Source organism: Canis lupus, chromosome 30 (assembly GCF_048164855.1).
Source record: "Canis lupus baileyi chromosome 30, mCanLup2.hap1, whole genome shotgun sequence".
NCBI classification, from domain to species: domain Eukaryota; kingdom Metazoa; phylum Chordata; class Mammalia; order Carnivora; family Canidae; genus Canis; species Canis lupus.
The window spans coordinates 7169352-7183966 of NC_132867.1; the positions used below are offsets into that span (position 1 = coordinate 7169352).

The 14615-nt window shown below is 33.7% G+C and overlaps 1 long non-coding RNA gene across 1 annotated transcript in view; it reads left to right on the forward strand.

The window, feature by feature from the left end:
- The window catches only part of LOC140621446 (uncharacterized), a 349277-nt gene that overhangs the window by 51717 nt on the left and 282945 nt on the right, over nt 1–14615 (forward strand). Inside the window, exon 2 of the long non-coding RNA XR_012021127.1 lies at nt 7846–7893. This is a non-coding gene — a long non-coding RNA (uncharacterized lncRNA). The remainder of the gene's footprint in view (nt 1–7845; nt 7894–14615) is intronic.

Here is a 14615-nt window from a genome sequence, read left to right on the forward strand (position 1 = left end):
CATTTTACATGCTGTATGTTCATCATGATTTTCTATGTGGTATATTAGAATAAAGAATTGTCTTTACTTAATTCATATAGCTTTTAAACTAAATCTCAATTTCCAAATTAAGAAAGGAGTGTCTTAGCATTGCTTGTTTATATGCATGCCAAAATGCCTTATCTTGGTTTTATGATGTTGTTTGTAAACTCTGGAGACATTAATGCTAATTTCATCTTTGTTACATCTTGGATAATCTGTTCTGAGGCTTTGTGTATTGCTGACATACAATGTTCAGATTTTATTTTTCCTTAGTGAATCCTGTTTAGTCCTGCTATCACTAAAGCTTGTTATTGTTTATCCTATTCATACAGCTGCAAGGTTCAATCTCTGTCCATCATGTTCTTTGATGCCCAATGTTTTGGCATCCTTTTTGTTTTTCTTCATTGACATAAGCATTTTCCTCTTTGAAAACATCATAGCTGCTCTAATGGTAAGATATTCTTTCATTTTTAAAATATAGGTTAGTCTTTATATAGAGAAAGAGGTAGGGAGAAGGTAATGGTATTTTTCAATAATAATACATTTAAAATAGGAAATTAATTAGAGATAGCTCCTGGAAAACAAATTTAGTCAGTATAGAGTTATAGCATTAGGCCACCAATATATAAAAAAACGAACACGAAACCCCTCCCATAACATTGGCCTTTCAAATCATCTGGGAGAATAACTATTAAACAACAGAATTGTATTGGAAAAACTATACCACTGGTTGTATGAAGACTAGTTAATAAAGTTATGAAATCCTTGCTTGGATCTTGATTTAAATAAACCAAATGTGAAAAAAAATAAAGTTATGAAATAGGATGGTAAACTTTGTTATCCCCAAATGCATGGATTAACAAAAATATTTGATAAAACATACTTCAGATGGGGAAAATTTTTTATTCTATACCATTTGTATATAATTGAAGCGATAAAAGACAGTTGTAAGGTGTGTGGCAGATGTTACAGTGTCCCATTCCATATTACCTTGGCACAAAACATGCCAGGCATTCAGAAGTCTTGCTAATGCAAACTTCCGCAACTCTTCACCTGATGACTTTCCCACAAGTATTTAGCTCAAAAGCAAACTGAAAAAGCCAGGCAAGATGCCCAAGGAGCAGCCCTCATCCACTGACAGACAATGGTAGGAAACAGTTTTGGCATCTTCTTTGCCGTGGGTGGGAAAACATATACATATAACTCTAATCCAGTTATCTTAGGTCTGTATACCATCAGCATCAGCTAGGAGGCTGTTGGAAATTCTAGGTCTCCAACCAAGCCCTACTATGTCAGAATCTTTGGGGACAAGCTTCAAAATCTGCTTTCACTGGATTTTTAGGAGTACTTATATCTGTTAAAATTTAAGAAGAATTATTTTACACCAGGAATAAGAAAACAGTTTTTCCTGTAAAGGGTCATGTATTAGTTTCTTATGTTGCCTCGCCAATTTATCACAAACTAAAGTGGTTTAAAACAATTAAATTTTATTATCTTATGGTTCTAGAGGTCAGAAGCTCAACATCAGTCTCACTGGGCTAAAGTCAAGGTGTTAGTAGGACTAGTTCCTTCTGGAGGCTCTACAAGAGAATCTGTTTCCTTGGCTTTGTTAGTCTTAGAGACTATACGTTTTTCTTGAAATGTGGTCCCCTTCTCTATTTTCTAATACCATATGATTTCACTCATGTGGAATTTAAGAAACAAAAGAGATGAACATAGGGAAAGGGAAGGAAAAATAAAATAAGATAAAAACAGAGAGGAAGGCAAATTATGAGATGCCTAACTATAGGAAACAAACTGAGAGATACAGAAGGAGAGGTATATGGGGAATGGGGTAACTAGGTGATGGGCATTAAGGAGGGTATGTGATGCAATGAGCACAAGATGTTATAAGCAATTGATGAATCACTAAATTCTACCTCTGAAACTAATAATACACCATATGTTAAATAAATTGAATTTAATTTTAAAAAAATGCAGTGACATTATATTTCCTTCACTGACAATTTCTTTTGTTACATTGCCTTCTTTTATTTGACTTTCCTGCATCTCTCTTGTAAGGACCCTTGTAATTACATTGGGTACACAGGATAATCAGGATAATCTCAAGATCCTTAAATTAGTTACATCTATAAGGCCCTTTTTGCCAGGTAAGGTAACATATTCATAATTTCTGGGGATTAGGACATATGCATCTTTGGGGAGGATATTATTCAGCCCATCATAGGCCAGATGATGATTATTTTTAGCATTTTCTGCCAAGAGGCAAAGTTGAGGATATTATGTAGATACTTATATAACAAGATAGAAAACACTTGTCTTTCCTCATTTTCCTGGGATGAGCCATCCCAGATGGTGGGCCTGTTTTGGCTCAAATGGAAAAATTCTCCGGAAAAAGAACTGGTCAAGATGGGTACCTGGTAGTGGGAAATACTGGCTATCTCCTCATCAGTTTCATTCTCTATCCAAGGAATCCCTGCATTTCCTTCTCTTCTCCTAAAGAGTTTTCCAAACCTAATTTGGGCAGTTGGACAGAGATGAGGTGACATTCAGAGCTCCTGATACTCAGCCTGAGATTCCAAAGCTAGGTGTCCAAAAGTTGTCAGCATGGAGAAGTGCCAAATGTGAAGGTGGCCACTGGCACAGACCCCATGCAGGACTATGGTGCAGCCATTGGCCAGGGTGACAGGTGCTGGGAGCATAGGGAGGGCATCTAGACTTAGTTTCTGTGGCTCACAGTGCCAGACTGCTGGAATGGTGCCCCTGACTGCAGGGGGTACCAAGATAGGTGATGTAGCAGATTTTACCTGAGGGCTATAATTTCCTAATTTGTGTTGTACACCATATTTCAGAAGTTACTGTTGGAATTGAGCTCCAGTTGCCTATAGCAATGACCTGCTCATATCTGCATGCTCTATTTACTTCCTTCCCTTCCCTATCTCATTTTCTGCCCTCCCCCAACCCCTGCAATGCTTCCTGAAATAACTTCCCAAATAAACTACTTGCACTTAAATCTTTCCTTCAGGAGCACTGCTGAGATAACACAACTAGATTATGCTATGACCAGAAATGGTAACAACAATGTTTTTAAAAGTCACTTCTTTTTGTCAAATATATACCAATTATAAACTTAATTTTTCATGTAATATCAGGTTTTTAGTAGCTAGAAAAACATGTGCTTTCCCTCCAAACACCTTTGTTTTACCCACTTTTTCCCAGTGTGTTTGTTTGCTTATTGTCTTTGTACTGTATATAGATGAGAGAATACAGTAATATTAATAATGCAAAAATCTATGGAGGATTGCTAAATGAAGTAAACAATAGAGGGAGAAATTCTCTAGAAATACCAGAAAATTAATGATGACTAAAAGACCACTCTGCATTGCAATTTGTTGCTTGACCTCTAGTACTTGAAAATCATTCCAGAAGAATGAAGAGCTAGTTTTGTTTTGCCCACTTGGCAAGATATTTTCTAAGTTCACTAGTAGTGCTCTCCTGAAAGCCTGAATAATGTTTCTCCAGTACAAAGTCAAAATGCAAACTGGAGGTCAGAAAAAATGTTTGTTTCAATCAGATGAAAGGAGGTACTATTTTAAAACCACCTTCTTATTTATTTATTTATTTATTTATTTAATGGAAATTTAGATTTTTTTTTAATTTTTATTTATTTATGATAGTCACACACAGAGAGAGAGAGAGGCAGAGACATAGGCAGAGGGAGAAGCAGGCTCCAGGAACCAGGAGCCCGATGTGGGATTCGATTCCGGGTCTCCAGGATCACGCCCTGGGCCAAAGGCAGGCGCCAAACCGCTGTGCCACCCAGGGATCCCCACCTTCTTATTTATAAAGAAGGTATTTTCCTGTCCTAAGGCAAAAAAAAAAAAAAGCCAGGGATGGAATATTCAAGAAAATAATTTATATATTTCAGGTATGACCTAACCTGTTTTGGTGAAAAAATAAAATCTAGATTTTTATCCAATGCCAAGGAACACTATATATACTTTTTTTTCAAAAAGATGTAGCTAAGTGCAGGAATAACATACATTTTACAAGTTTTAACTAGTCAAGCTAACAGTTTTCACAACATATCTTCTTCTAATATCATAATTAGAAGGAAACATTTCATGTAGTGTGATTGTCACTAGAAAGATTCCAATTTAACTATAATAGCATTAGTGAGTAACAGGGCATGGAAATGAGCTGTACAAACTAGCACCATAAGGAAAAGATTTTATATCCACACTCTATTTAGAATGTGATCACTACTATCTTTGTGTCTCTGTGATTCCTAAGTTTCTCAGGTAAAAATAAACTTAACATAGTTAAACAATTAACATTTAAAATGAAAAATTCAAGTTTATATTGAGTCAGAATTTGAGGCAAAGATACAATTAATGTTTCCTTTACCTGCACCCTCCCCCATACACACATAACTAAAATCAATTAAGACCTATCGTCTCAATTAATAGTAAATTTCATATAGACTAAAATATGCTTATCTATTTTAAGCTATTCTTTTGTCTCAGATTTTCAGCACACTTGGTTACATACAGGTATAGATATAGATTAAGACTACATAAGGTATCTGCAATATAGGGACTTATGCAGATATGAGCAAAGTGATGGAACTAAATATTAATTGATTAATATTAATATTAATAATTAATTCTAATAACTTTTTGACATATGACAAGGAGGTAATTCCCAAACTGGGAAATATTTTCATTATCTTTCCAACCCATACATTCTGAGAGGTAGTTTTAATAACATATACCACTAATATAATACATTTGACTGTTTATTGATTGATTGATTTTTGTTTTATTTTATTTCTTTTTAAGTAGGCTCCACACCCAGCACGGAGCCCAACACAGGGCTGGAACTCACAACCCTGAGATCAAAACCTAAACTGAGATCAAGAGTAGGTCGCTTAACTGACTGAGCCACCCAGGTGCCCCTAAGTTTGACTATAAAAAAATAAATGAAGTATTGTTTCTCTAAATCAAACCATAATAATTGAAGGGTAATAAATTTCAGTCTGCAGTGAGCTATTAATTAAAGATGAACATATCTGTGTATTTCAACAGAGCAGAAGGTGTTGAATTTCAGGAAATTTGCAGGCCTATGAGATATTTGCATTTTTAAAAGGAATCACAAGAAACACTATTCTATGAATTTTACACCCACGGATCTCCTAAATTTTAAAATGAAACCAATAATGTGTCTTGTTCCAAAAGTATGATTGACTTAATGTGTTCAAGTTTTTTTTTTTTTTTTTTTATAGTTTTTCCATGACCAATTAGTTGATATACGATGGCCTGTGTCTTCTCCTATAGTATGTGATACATTTTTGGTGAACATGCACTATATTTGCTGCTTCCATAATAAATCTTCAAGTTATCTAACAGAAAGATGTTTATACAATGGGTACAGATGGTACAGACTGACAAATTTTTAGACATTACTTCTTAACACAGTGTCTTTTAACACAGCTTCTCTGGAATTTTGCATATAGGAATTCTAGTTAGAGAAAACATATGTAAACTACGTCTTATATTAAAAGGTAATTTTTAAATCTTTATATTTATTGTTTAAAATGGGATTGCTAATGTCTCTGTTTTAGCCTTTATGCTAGTTTTATTTTTTGAGATGTAATTAACTACAATAAAGTCTAATTTATAGTTAGAATTTGGTAAGTTGTGACAATATATACACCTGTGAAACAATTAATACAATCAGGATATTGAACCCATCTCCATAACCTACAAAAATTTGTGTCTTCCCTTGGTAATCACAGTTCCCAACCAAGCTACCCCCAACCTTTCCTAGGCAATAACTGATTTTATTTCTGACATCTTTTATTGGTTTGAATTTTCTAAAATTTTCGTTAGTTAGATCCTATTGTATATGCTTTTTTGTGTGTGTCTTATTCTTTTTTAAGATTTTATTTATTCATGAGAGACATAGAGAGAGAGGCAGAGACATGAGCAGAGGGAGAAGCAGATTCCCTGGGGGGACCCTGATGTGGGACTTGATCCCAAGAACGCAGGATCACGACCTCACCCAAAGGCAGATGCTCAACCACTGAGCCATCCAAGTGCTCCTCAGTTTTAAGATATTATGAATAATAATATTATGAATATTATGAATAAAACTATGAAAAATTTGTGTATAAATCTTTGTATAGGTATTGCTTTTTTTTTCTCTCAGGTAGATATCTCAGATAATACAGTAGTGTTATGTTTAACCATTCAAGGTTTAAATCTATTATCTTACTATTTTTGTTTCTATTTTTCCATGTGTTCTTTGTTGCCTTTTTCTTCCCTTTAATTTATATTAATTGGATATTTTTATGAATTCACATATCACTTTTGTTCACCAATTAACTATAAATACTTTAGTGATTGCAGGTTGATGGTATATACGTTTAACTTTTCAACACTTCAAGTAATATTAAACCATTTCATGTAAAGTGTGAGAACCTTATATTAGTATACTTCCATTTCTACCCTCATGGCCATTTGTTATTGTTGTCATACATTTATCTCCCCATATGTTATAAACTCCACACCACATTGTTATTATTTTTGCTTTAACAGTAAATAATCATTTTTTCCAGTTTTTAAAATTGTGGTAAAATATACATGATATATTAAAATTGACCATCTTGAGGGGATCCCTGGGTGGCTCAGTGGTTTAGTGCCTGCCTTCGGTCCAGGGCAAGATCCCGGAGTCCTGGGATCAAGTCCTGCATCGGGCTCCCTGCATGGAGCCTGCTTCTCCCTCTGCCTGTGTCTCTGCCTCTCTCTCTCTCTCTCTCTGTGTCTGTCATGGATAAATAAATAAAATCTTAAAACACACACACATATATACACACACACACCTCCCTGTTTATCTACAATGGCTGTGCAGATTTGCATTCTGATCAACAGTGCACAAGGGTTCCAATTTCCTGGAAAATATCCCATGTACACTTGAGAAGAATGATTGTTGTTGGGTAGAGAGCTCTATATATGTCTGTTGGATGTAACTGGTTTAGTTGTGTGGCTCAAGTCCTCTATTTCCTTCTTCCCTCTCCAGAGAAATCTCTTCTGATTTTTCTAATCATTATTGAGAGTGAAGTATTAAAGCATCAAACTATTATTGCAAAACTATTTCTCTAAGGTTTCTTCCAAGAAGAAAGATTAGATTACCAAGGGAAGACAACCTTGCTTTATATATTTTGATTGTTATTAGGTATATAAATGTTTATAATTTTGTATCATGCCGTATGAACATTAATATATAATGTCCCTTAACTTTTATTACCTTTTTTTGATTTAAAGTTTATTTTTTCTAGTGTTACTATAGCCACCCTCTTCTCTTTTGGTTACTATTTGCAAGGGTTTTTTCCATCTTTTCACTTTCCACACATTCGTGTCTTGGATCTAAAGTGAGTCTCTTACAGACAGCAAATAGTTTAACCATGTTTTAACCCATTCAGCCATTCTCTATGTTTGGATTGGAGAATTTAATCAATTTATATTTAATGTAATTACTGATAAAGACTTCTGTCATTTTGCTATTTGATTTACATATGTCTTATAGCTTTTTTGTCCCTCATTTCTTGCATTACCATATTCTTTCATGTTTAGTTGATTCTTTTAGTGAAACATTTAAAGTCCTGTCTAACCCTCTTTTGTGTGTATTCTAAAGCTATTTTATTTGTGAATGCTATGAGGATTATATTTAAAATTATATCTGAAACTATAATATGCTAATTTGAATTTGTCAATACTATATGAAAGCTCTGCTCCTTTATAGCTCTATCCCTATTCCTTTCAGGTGCTGATGTCACAAAATTACATCTTTATATGCTGTATATCCAAAACCGTAAGTTGATATTTTTTTAATTCACCAGTTTTTTTAAATTATGTAGAAAACAAAATGTGGAATTACAAACCAAACTTCCAATGATACTAGCTTTTAGGCTAATAATTGTATTTTATTTTATTTTATTTTATTTTTTTAAATTTTTATTTATTATTTATGATAGTCACACAGAGAGAGAGAGAGAGAGAGAGACTGAGGCAGAGACACAGGCAGAGGGAGAAGCAGGCTCCATGCAGGGAGCCTGACGTGGGATTCGATCCCGGGTCTCCAGGATCGCGCCCTGGGCCAAAGGCAGGCGCCAAACCGCTGCGCCACCCAGGGATCCCTAATAATTGTATTTTAAAAAGTTCTCATTTCTTAATCATATAAAAAACAGAAAGTAAAGTTACCATTGTTACAGTAATAATAGCTTTTGTAATTGCTTATATATTTATGTTTACTGAAATCCTTATTTCTTCATACATCTTTCAGTTACCATCTATTATATTTTCCTTTTGACATTCAAGACTCTAGTATTTCTTGCAGAGCATGTGTAGTGATAACAAATTCCTTCAGATTTTTATAAGACAAAAATCTTAATTTATGACATTTTTGAAGTACAGTTTTGCTGGATATATTATTCTTGGTTAATACTTTTTCTTCTTTTAGAACTTGGAATATATCAGCTCACTTTCTTATGGCCTCCAAAATTTCTGGTGAGAAATCTGCTTATAATTTTAGTGAAGAACCCTTCTGTATGATAAGTCATTTCTCTTTTGTTACCTACAAGATTCTCTGGTTTGGGCTTTTGGCAGTTTGATTAAAATGGGTCTTGATGTGGGTCTTTGAGTTTATCCTGCATAGATTTGGTTGAGCCTCCTATACTGGCTTGAATAGTAATCTCCCAAAATGTATATTCACTCAGAACCCATGCAGGTGACTTTATTTGAAAGTGGTGTCTTTGTAGATACAATCAAGTTAAGATGAAAACATAGTGGATTAAGGTGGAGCTTAAATCCAATATGACTGGTGTTCTTATAAGAAGAAAGAGATTTAGAAACAAATCCAAAAGGAGAGCACCATGTAAAGACAAAGGCAGAGAGTGGAGTGATATATCTACAAGTCAAGTAATTTCAAGAATGGCCAGCAACCACCAGGAACAAGGAGAGAACCTCCAGTCACCACCAATCTTGTCAACACTTTAATTTGAACTTCCAATCTTCTGAATTATGAGAAAATAAATTTTTGTTGTTTTAAGCTACCCAATTTTTAGTGGTTTGTTACATTGGCCCTAAGAAACTAATAAAACTCCCCTTAGTCTTTAGATACATAAGGTTGCAGCTGAATTTGGAACTTCAGTTGTAGACCTATTGGAATATGTTTCTTTCACAAATTAGAATAGTAAATTAATGGAATCCTTATTTCCTAGTGATGAAGTTTAGGTAATGTGAGATTATATAGTGTCATGGTGTTTGAAAAGTGTATGAAGAGTTTTAGGTTTATGTAGATGTAAACTCGGGGTCCTTGCTTTCTGTTGCCCTTTTAAGATGTGTCTAGGGTTACTGTACAAAAAGAAGGACTTTCCAGAGAGTGGAGACAAGGATAAAGAAGAAAAGATCTGAGAGCTATTTCTAAGGAGGAAAAAATGGCATACCCCAATATTGAGTCCCTCCCTTATGTTTTCCAGAAATATTTCAGGATTTCTATGAGCCATTGTCTGCTATAAGCTTATCACTCTTACTCTTCCCTAAAATAATTACTTATTATGACTATCTGATATATATTCACCATAATATTTTAGTTTAAGGAAATAAGTTCATTTTTTATTGTATTATTATTGTCACTGTTACTATTTTCAATAACAAGCTGGCAATTTAATCAGGAGCAGATATGACTTAACACACTTGAGTAGAAAAGATAACTTTAAGTTTCTACCAGCTATCTTGCTTTGTCTTTTTGCCAATAGAGATGTCCCAAGCAGAGATTGTTCCTTTAATCACAGTCCATAATGGAAAGGCATATAAAGCATATACACATATAGCTCCTGATTAAAAGTAAATGTACTTAAAATTACTAAAAGTAATGTTTTATGCCACTGAAGTATGGGGGCTATTTGTTACCAAAGCAAATCTATCTAAAAACAGTCTTTAAAACTAAAAATGTAACAACATTTACAAGACTAAGTTTAATGGCTGGCAGATGATTAATGGGTAAAATGAAATTTTGTAAATTTCTTCATCTTTCACAGCTTAGATGGAATATATATTGTTGTAATTGAAATATCACAAAAAATAAAAACTATTATCATTTAATATTTCTTTCTTAATTCTCTCTCTTATTAGTAGCCTTAAGTAACATTTATTAGATTTAGCAAATGTGTATCCATTGTAATAGGACTTTATGGAAACTCATATCATGGTTTGGAATCACTTTCCACATTTATGATTTGGAATCACTTTCCACATTCATGATTTTTCACATCCTTGTGATGTGCTCTGCGCAATAAAATATAAGGGAAATCACAGTGCATCAGTTATGCATTTAGGCCTCAAGTGTTATTGAATACTTCTGCCTATTTTCTGGAACTCCTTCTATGACTATGAGAGAAAGCCAAAGATAGCTTATTGGAAGATAAGAGACAGGGGGATGCTAGAGCCAGCTCTTATTGACTTGGAGGAGCCAATCATGTGTATCTTTTACGAACTTCACATTCAGCTAAATCACATCGTCATTGCTAGACCAAAATTACCAAGGCTGAACATTGATCTGCCTTTCTGAGTCAAAATGTTTTCTCAGTGTTATCTCTTCATATTGGGGTCTTAATTCGGTAAATTTTTTCAACATTTGAAGTCACTGAGTTTCTGAAATCTCTATTTTATCTTTTATTCCTACTTGCAAACTGGCCACTTTTTTTCAGTTTGCCACTTTTTTTAAAATACATTTCTTAAAGAAATCACCCCAAACTGAAACATACTACCAATGCCAATCTTTAGATCTAAACATTTCTTAGTTATCCAGTGTTCCTTGTAAATTATTTCAAAAAACAATTTTATCAAATATTTCACCAATGCAGTCTTTAACTTCTGATTAAAGTTGTCTTTTACAATCTGGAGAATTTATAAGCCAATGCCACATACTTTATTTTTTAAGGCAGCACTTTACTTTTGATACTATGAACTGGGAGGTTTGTCTCAACATTATACTCCCTCAAGAATATAATTTGGTGACGATTCTACTGTCTGCAGTGATGTAGATTGCTGTGGTAGTGAAAGGGGACATTGCAAATTATGTCCTACTTCTTAGAGGTTTAGGTTTCTACTCTAAGAAGCACATGACTTCATATAATGTGTGGAGTAGCAAAGAATAATACTATCATTTTCCCAAAAAGAGGGAAAGCAAAAATCTACAATAACATTAATGATTACTATGGTAGCTATTAAAAGAAGAAATAATAGAATATCACATATACCAGATATAAAGAATGACATGATTTGAGGAAGAAAGACATGTGGCTATTTGTTTTGGAGTACAATGATATAATCACATGCAGAGTGCAGAGTGGAATATTGGATGTGAAAAGAGAGCCAGCATTTGGATGCTGCACAGAAACAGTATCAATGACCAGTTAGTCTTAACAAGAGCAGCAGGGTAAAGAAAAGAAAACTACAGCAATATTCATATGAGTAACTACATGTCCTATTCCATTTTGGCACAGAAGGGAACTCAGAATAGCAAGATAACAAAAAGTAAAAGATATATGCCTCAGTTTCATTCTTGGGATAGCTATCTGGCTAGTTTTGTGGGAAAGAAGGAGGCAAGCATTAAAATGAATATGAAACTGAAGCTTTAAAGTTGGCCAAATTTTTGTTTATAATTGAAATGACGATAAAATTGGAAATGTGCACAAGACAGGCACTACTGTGGAATTAGAAGGGAGATTTTAAAATATTGCTGAAGGCAGTGTTTGTAAACAAATAAAATAGGTACAGCCATTTCTTATTATTGGTGGGTAGTTATGTTCTATAAAGATACCACACATGCCAAAATAGCAAATACAGAACCACTTTTCCTAAGGATAATGCAGGGATATATTCCTGAGAACTGATCACAACATCTTTATTAACTGATCAATATATAACTTTGTTTTATGTTTCTGTTTAAAAATACTTTCTTTAATATATATTGTTGATTGATTAACTTTGAATTAATGGCAAATAGCACTATAACTCTTGTCTGAATGCAGCTTACCACATGTATTTTCTTTGTAAGACACATTGTACACTTTTGCAATAGGAACACTAGACAGCACTTCAGCATGATATTGGAGACCAAAAGAAGCTAAATCAATGATAAAATTCTTAAATATGTAAAAACAAAACAAAGAATAAAAACCAAAGTATGACACCAAATAGACTAAGGGATATGGCAGGAGGAAGGATTATTAAGTTGAGACTATTTCATTTATAGGTGAGAAATGTTGACTGTACCTTGATTCTAAGGTTTTGTAACAATGCAAAAGTCTAAGACTCTAAGAAGTGTTGTGAGAACAGAGCAAATAAGATATTTCTGTGGTTGGAGTAGTGAGTTCTAGTTTGGAGTTCGAGAAGAACTTTTCAAAATTCTTTTCAAGAATAATTTTGAATAAATAATAAATGTATACATATATATTTGTATGCAAATGATTTATAATTGTAAGAAATTATGAAACATCAGGAATATAAAAAATGAGCTATCTCTCTTACTCAAGTCCTCCTACTATTCAGAACTCCTTATTGGATGACACATAGTGTTACAAAGAGGGAAGGAATCTAGAAGGACATGGCATTTGAACAGGGCTTTAATAGGTCTTCTGGATTTGGAGAGATGAAGATGCATTATCAGTGCATTTATAGAGACATTATGAGAAAATCTTGATTGAGGGGATCCCTGGGTGGCTCAGCGGTTTAGTGCCTGCCTTTGGCCCAGGGCGTGATCCTGGAGTCCCGGGATCGAGTCCCACCTTGGGCTCCCTGCAGGGAGCCTGCTTCTCCCTCTGCCTATGTCTCTGCCTCTCTCTCTCTCTCTCTCTCTCTCTGTCTCTCATGAATAAATAAATAAAATATTTTTAAAAATTGCCAATTATAGATTTAGTGAGAAGTTCTAAGTTACATGATCATAATACAATTCTCTTTTGAATCATGAGTTAAATATGCCAAGGAGTAGAAATTATATCAGTGGATCTCAGAAGTGCATTCTTAATTTCCCTTCATTGTTAAAATTGTTCCTTAATATCCCATGAAAATCTTTACCTATTAATTTCATCCTAGTGACTTATTTTAGTACGAAAAGGATTATATAAGACTACAAGAAAACCAAATCAAACAGTAAAAAGAAATTAATAAAATACAACCTTGTTTGAATTTAACTGTTATTTCTGATAGTTTCAAAAACCTTTGAGGTTTTAAACAAACTCAACTGAAATAGTTCTACAGTCCCATGAAGTAGGTGCAGGCATTATAATCTCTATATTACAGCTGGGAACCTTGAGGCACAAAGCCATTTAAGTGATATGTCCAAGGTCACTGAGCAAGTCACTGGTGAGGCCAAAAATAGAATCCCAATTCTTCAGCTAGTTCTTTGTTCAGAAGACCATATTGGTTTTTTTATTACCCCAAGGATAAAATTTAGCTTTATATCAGAGGATATTTCTTCTTACATGCCAACCAAAAAATCAACATTTAAAAAAATCATTAAATTGATATTAAATCAAATCATATTTCATGCTTGAGATTTTTCAAGTTACTCTCAGAAAAGTGTTTTCTTGTTGTTTAAGAGGAAAATATCCATACATAGTTTTTTGCTGTTATCATCTCAATTCATAAAACTTTTCTCCCTCCCCTAAATATTTAATGACTCTATTTAACTATGAATATGTTCTGGTTTCTGCACAAGAAAATGCAAGCCATAGTAATTGGCTTTGCCTTCAGACAGCTGAGTCAGCAAGAAATCAGAGAGCCTATAGAAACCTTTTTATTTTCTATCAGTTTTTCAGAGTTTTAAGCCATTGAAATATACTGAAAAAATCTGGGAGGGAACTAAACCATGCAAATTAACCTTACATCTGCTTTATACAACTCTTGAACCTCCAGATTTGTAATTCCTTATCTGTGGCTGCTCAAACAATTTTCTGGTTCATAATGCTGTCAGTGCCATAGTAGGAAAGGAAAGTGGATTATAGTCTGAAGTACATGTTTGTCTAAAAGTGCTTCTATTTTTCCAGTCATGAAAAGAATATTTTTCCCCTCTTGTGGGAATCCTCGAGAGCTAGAAATTCTATGTTTTAAGTTTCATATCTATGCATATGGATTTTGTGGAAATCATTTTATAAAGTTCAAAGTTGTTAAATATTTTAAAAGAAATATATGTTCATACACTCTAAAAAAGGACTCTAGATATATTTATCTCTCTTTATACACTATATGCCTATAACATATAAACTCATATGTACATACATTTACATAAATGTAACATATGCCATTTTAGAATTACAAGCAGTTATAATAATAGATAGCATTTACTAAGCAATCACCTTTTACCACTCTGTGAAAGTTTTTGTATATAATATCTTATTTGTCCTCATTACATTATAGAGTGACTATTATTATTACTTTGACTTACTTAACAAGGAAACTGAGACACTAAGAGCATATGTCAATTGTCCAAAGTTACACAGCTTTTACGTGGGATAACAGGGTTGGAAACAC